The sequence below is a fragment of the Phoca vitulina genome, unplaced genomic scaffold (genome assembly GCF_004348235.1).
Source record: "Phoca vitulina isolate PV1807 unplaced genomic scaffold, GSC_HSeal_1.0 scaffold25, whole genome shotgun sequence".
NCBI classification, from domain to species: domain Eukaryota; kingdom Metazoa; phylum Chordata; class Mammalia; order Carnivora; family Phocidae; genus Phoca; species Phoca vitulina.
Window position 1 is genome coordinate 36,985,776 of NW_022589728.1, and position 6,481 is coordinate 36,992,256.

General features: G+C 36.8%; 1 protein-coding gene across 2 annotated transcripts in view; it reads left to right on the forward strand.

Moving 5' to 3' along the window:
* Window positions 1-5,676, forward strand: part of RIPK2 (receptor interacting serine/threonine kinase 2) — a 43,466-nt gene extending 37,790 nt beyond the window's left edge. The window contains exons 12-14 of one of the 2 annotated variants that reach the window (XR_004301472.1): window positions 87-593; window positions 1,784-1,909; window positions 5,637-5,676. The gene's annotated coding sequence lies outside the window, so the exon portion shown is untranslated. Of the gene's footprint in view, window positions 1-86; window positions 594-1,783; window positions 2,576-5,636 lie in introns of those variants that run through there. The other variant, XR_004301471.1, reaches the window with a different exon arrangement.
* The last annotated feature ends 805 nt before the right edge of the window (window positions 5,677-6,481 follow it).

The window sequence follows — 6,481 nt, forward strand, 5'->3', positions numbered from 1 at the left end:
GGTTTGAGAGTCGCCAAAAGTTGTTTCTGCCATTTTCTTGTACCATCTCATGAAGAGCAACTTTTTTTCTTCTCATCAACCCACAGGTATGCTATTCTAGCACAAAATGATCGTTTTTCTCTACGCTGTGGTAAACACGTCACACTCAGTAATGGAGAACCAAGAGAAGACAAGCAAGACAAGGACCAAGAAGAAAACGTCCCAATGAAGCAGAACATCACTGTACTAAATAGCATCTGTCTCATGGTGGGGCATATGAGGCTCAGGCATACTTGTATCGCCCAAGAAGGTTCTTAGAGTAGTGCCTCCTCTAGGCTTTTCCTGATTGTTTGGGATATTACTGGACTTTTTTCACTGTTTGGGACTTTATATTATGCAGAGCTGGGAACTTACATCCAGAAGTCAAGGACAAGCTGTGCATACATCTCGGAAGCATTTCATAGATTTATCGTCTTCAGCTGATTTTAGTCATCTTTACTCATTGAGCCAACAGGACAGGTCACCCACATTTATGAAATTTGTTATCACACCTGTTTGGACAAACTATGATACCCCATATGAGGCCGGGAAATGGATCCTGATTGCCTGCATATGTGAGTATAGCACTTTGCCCTCCAGGCTCTTAGAATCTTATTCTAATCAAGGAGACCTCATAGCTATTTTTAAACCCCTGTCAACCTAATATTTCAAATTTAGCTGAGGGCCAGTCTATTTGTGGAAAGTAGTCACTTGTATTTCTGATAATACTAAATGTTTAAACTTAGGGCCTTCGTGTCCCTGAAAGTTACATTCATTTATTTCATATTGATTTTACTTACAAATTTTATGAAAAATAGCTGGTAACTTCAGGTTCATTATCCATGAATAATTTATGAACCTGGACTAAGAATCTAAGTCCTAAGTTTAGTTCTGTTCTATGAATCTTCTACATGTTATAAACTGTGGGGACATAGAAATAAGGTCTTCCACAATTAGCATATATTCTGTTGAGAGTATAAGACACATATAAAGAACAGCCTAAGCAAAAATGATATTCCATCAGAAAAAATATAAACGAGTGCTATAATATTTCAAAAGTGAGGGAGCTCACATTTGCATTGGGGATCAGAAGAAGTTTCTTAGAGAAGATGACTATCAAGATAGACTTTGAAAGACTGGATTTTGACAAACAGAAATATAAGGGCATGTACAGTAGAGCATTCCATGTGTAGAAAACAGCATAAGCCAAGGTATGAGGACAGGAAAATAAGAGAGGTATTCTATGTGAATGTCCTCCCTGAAATGGTGCAACAGGTACATTCAGTTTTCCCCACATAAGCGGAAGAGGATCCTAGTGAGATGCAATGAGGCATTGGGACCAAATTCTACTTCAGGATCATTTTCCAAACTCATCAGGCCACTTTATTTTTTGTATTTATTTATGTTTTTTTAGTAGACTCAACACCCAGCATGGAGCCCAACGTGGGACTTGAACTCACAACTCTGAGATCAAGACCTGGGGTGATATCAAGAGTCAGATGCTTTAACCTACTGAGCCATTCAGGCACCCCAAGTCACTTTAGTCATGGGTTGTAGAGGGTAGGAAAAACAAAAGTAGATAAATTCTTAAAACTACTATATAAAACTGTTTATCAAATGGAAAGTGTATGATTTTTGTTTTTTAAACAATGGACTTTTATCCTATTGAGAGTCCTTCCTGAACACTGATTCTTGTGAGCGGCTGTGCCTGTGATGTAAGCAGCATAATGCTGTGTTTCACTTACTGTGTTCCTTCTTTCTTTAGGAACTATAATATTTATTCACTGCAGGAGTGTGAACTAGGAAAGCAGAGTTCAGGATATCTTCATGTATGTAAAGATCTTGACACTCATCTTAGGTATAACTAGGAATGGCTACTTTGTTTTTAAAGGTAAGACCAAAAGCTAAATAAACAAACAAATAAAAATACCCATGAAGTAGTTAAGCAAATGTGAACTACTATGTTACATGAATATCAACCTACAATATACTTCTCAGAGTCTAAGCTAGACTGTTTAGTAGGTTCCAAGTTGTGTCACCGAGTTTCAAATGTAGCCACTATTAAATGTTCTGACCATAAAAAAGTAAATCTATCTAGCTTTTACATTTTCAATAGCTTTTCAGCATAATATCTCATTTAATCATCAAAACCAACCTATGTTACCTAATGGCCATTTTAGGAAATCCAAATGTTGTTTATTCATAAAAGACATCTTAACAGCTGTTTTGTTTTGTTTTTTTTTAATTTTGACTGTAGGGTCTGAATTTGGGATAGGCAAAATCAAGAATATTTTTTAAGAAGACAAAATATAAGTCATAAATATTTAAAGATAAGAAATATTTACAGGCAACATTATCAAAATACACAGCAATAAACAACAATGGTTATTAGAAACAACTGTTTTTTAAGAAACAATTTTTTTAAAAGTAAGGGCTCTTTGAAAACATGATTTGAGAGAATGTCAAAAAGCACTAACAGTTGTTTGTGATTAAAAGGAATTTCTACTATTTCAGGCATAAAATAACTCAGTCATTTTACAGAGAAGAAAAAAAAAGACCCAAGCTCTAATTATAATCCTTTATCCTTTTGTTCATTCCTGTAACAATTTGCAGTAAAAGATTTAACAATACACTTTTATATGTTTGTATTTAGCTACATACAGGTATATAAATACACAATAATTGATACATATAAAGCTTTAAAATATTAACTTATCAATATATCAAATGAAACAGTGTATATATATTTTTTCAGTGTATGTAAATATATATTTCTCAAAATGGTAATTATGTATATCATAGTAAAGTTATCACTTTGGAAAACTGAGGCCAACACAGGCATGTGAGCCCTCTGTGGCCGTGATTGTTTGTGTGCTGTGGCGCACGCAGGGTAAGGTCGGGAACGCCCAGGTCTGAGAGGGGGAAAAGTCTCCCTCGCCTTGTTGTGTGCCTATGCCTCAGGCATCCGGTCAGCTGAGAAATGGCTCCTGATGTTTCTAATAAATTGTTCCTTGTGACGCTCACCAGAGAGAATGTCTCCGTGTGCGGGAGTGTAATGATCAGATAACATCCTGCTTCAAATGTATATGCGGGGTGTTGTCTGATCCCAGCATTCCTGCATAGGATTTGATTCTATCTCTATGTAGTTTCGGGGAATGGGTCATGAAGTACCTTTGCACAAAAGCTGATCAGAGAATGAGATTTACTTAAGATATGTAATTATTCCGGTGCAACCGGAGTTGATTTGTTTTTGTCCTTTCTTGCGTAAAGAAGTATCGGGATATCTTAATGCTTACATTGTCAATCAGTAACAATATATTTTGATTGTAAAGAGTATATAAGATGTCAAGAAATAAACGGCAGTATGCAGTTGCAAGTGCTGCCTTTGCTCTGCATCCCCTGTGTCCTGGTGATTTCGCGACCCTTACCCAGGGACCCCAACGCACTAGACGTTGACAGAAAACCATAAAAATTTTCTTAATAAGCAAACAAATATATATTTAAAAAACATCCTGTGGAAGAAATAAGGTGAGTTTTATTCCCACTTTACAGATCAGGAAGTGAGACTTGGGAAGATAAAGTGATTTCCCAAGGTTATCCAGGAAAGACACTCATGAAACCTTTCATTTGACAAATGCTGGCTCTGGCCCTGGCACAATGCTAAGCATTAGCTAAACAAAGACTGACGGGGCATTCCCCTGTCCTTGAGGAACCACATCCCATCTTGAATTCAAGTCTTCAAAATCTTAGATATATATATAGATATATATATATATATTAAAAAAAAACAAAAAACGACCATAGTAACAGACCATGGAAAAGGCACTCAAATATCAAGTCAGGACACTTAGGTTGCAATTCGACTCTAGCAGTGTGGAGCCATTTGAGAAAATTACTGAAATATGCCGACTTTCAATTTTCTGAACCACTAAATGAGTGGCTCTCAGGTGAAATTCCTAAGGACCTATCAGTACCAAAAATTTAATGATGTATAGAGCATTTAGAATTGGTACTTATAGGTCTAAAGTCAACATTAATACCATTGTGTGATAAATATACCTTTTCTTATGAGCTTGCTATTTTTGTAAGATATCTACTTTTTAAAAACCTTCTGGTTATAGTATTTGTTTTATGTTTTACTAATGTACTTTTAAGCCATGAAAATTAGCGCCATCCAAAGAAGCTCCAGCAATACCTCAAATTAAGTCAAAACCTTCACAAAATCATCTTTCAACAAGCATGTATTTTCCTCCCAGAGAGGAAAAAAGTAGGGGAAAAAAAAAAGCATTTTTGCCTTTAAGGAGATCAGATCAGGGATAAAAGGAGAAAACCAAAACCAAAACAACTATCCAAAATGTACATGTCTACTAAAAATAGGCCTTAGGAGCTGGAAAATCTGTGCCAAACACGATGTGAAAATTAGAAAAAAACAGACACAAGTTGAACTGACAAGATAGCCAAGAGAAGGCCAGTTGGCTGTTTCCTAAGATACCTGGCAGGTGTTCTGACATTCCCTTACCAAACTTCAGGTTCTGCCTTCAGTTTTATAAAAATCATCAAAACCAAGCTATGTTACCTAATGGCCATTAGGGGCCTTGGCATTAAGCTGAGAATGGATCCATCCATCAGAGTTGTACTGATAAATAAAATCAGAATGCAATGCCATTTTATTCACTAAGGATGAGAAATAGAACTGTTGTTGGGCTTCTATGATTTTGTGAAAAATATGTTTTCTTCCACTAGTGAGATCTGTGCTGAAACATAAATGATAAACAAAAGAAGACAGAATAAGGGGTGTCTGGTTATTTCCCCAACAGAGATACCATAATCAAGGCTTTAGACTTGAGTACTTTTCACCCAAGACATGCCTCCGTGGACATGACAAGGACCACTTCTCTGACCTTCTGCCATCTCTTCCAATTGGTCATTCCTTAAATATGTTAGTTCCTCCCAGAAAACTTGCTCCTTTTCAAATTATGAAATATCTCAAATGTACAGAATATAACAAGGATTCCATATCCCACACATTCTAAGTGCTATATTTGTTTCAGACTTCTTTTTAAAGAAATAAAACAATATAAATAGAACCAAAGCTCCATTCCTCTATCTTCCTCTCATCACCACCACCTTTTTCTTCCCGGAATAAATAACTGCCCAAAGTAAACACAAATCGCCCCATGCATTTTTTTAAAAATCTTACAACATATGAATGTATCCACAGTAGTGTCATTTCATAAATAGCACTACCTTATACATATCTATTTGCAGCTTCTGGTTGTCTCTTAACATACTTTTTAAGAGATATGACCACATTGATATATGTAGCACTGCATTTGGCATAGTACACTATGGCAGAAAGTAGACTTCATTATTTTATGTATGTATGTATTTTATTATATGTTTGTGTGTAAGACACCTGATACAGAGCTCACAGGGCTAAAATCTAGGTGTAGGCAGGGTTGCATTCCTTTTTAGAGACTCTAGAAGCAAATCCATTTCCTTGCTCTTATAAGTTATTGCCAGAATTCTGTTCCTTGCAGTTGTAGGTCTGAGGTCCCCATTTCATGCTACTGTCCTCTGAAAGTTGTTCCCAGCTTCTTCTTTTTTTTTTTTTTAAGATTTTATTTATTCATCTAAGAGAGCACAAGCAGGGGGAGGAACAGAAGGAGAAGGAAAGCAGACTCCATGCTCAGCATGAAGCCCGATCCCAGGACCCTGAGATCATAACCTGAGCCAAAATCAAGAGTCAGATGCTTAACCAACTGAGTCACCCAGGCACCCCGAGTTGTTCCCAGCTTCTAAGGGCTGCCTACACTTCTTGGCTCATGGTTCACTTCTTCCATGTTCAAAGCCAGCAAGGATGAAGAGAAGCCATCTGAAAATTTCAGTCTCTCCTGCCTCTCCTCCAAATGATACAAGGTAATCTCTTGATCTTCAAGTCATCTGGTTGGCACCCTTAATTCCATCTGTAACCTTAATTTCCTTTTGCTATCTATGCAATATATTCACAGGCATGACATTGGGTTTAGACTGAGGGGGACAAAATCTGCCTGCCACACTGCTAATGCCTTAGAATTTCTTCCTTTGTCACCTAGCGAGGATAAGGGAAGGTACTTTCTCTGATGGGAAGCTTCATGACTGTTATGTAGCTATATGCTTGTAGAAAGTGAATATAATTGACTTTTTCAAAACAAAGACCATACCAGTTTGTTTACTTCAGGATGACAGTTTCTTAATGGATTAGAGAGAAAGAGAGAAAAGATGTCTTGGAGAAACTGCTCTAAACTCTGAGGAGAGTCATCACCTTTGCCCATAAGAAAATCTTCCATTTTGATGCAAATGCTTGTATTCTTGGTTTCTTTTTCAAATGTTCAAACAGTAAAATGTCCTTTAATTTTTTTTCTGAGGAATCTACCAGCGGCTGTTTCTGTATCCGTGCCCATTGTGACCGTCCTTTATTTGC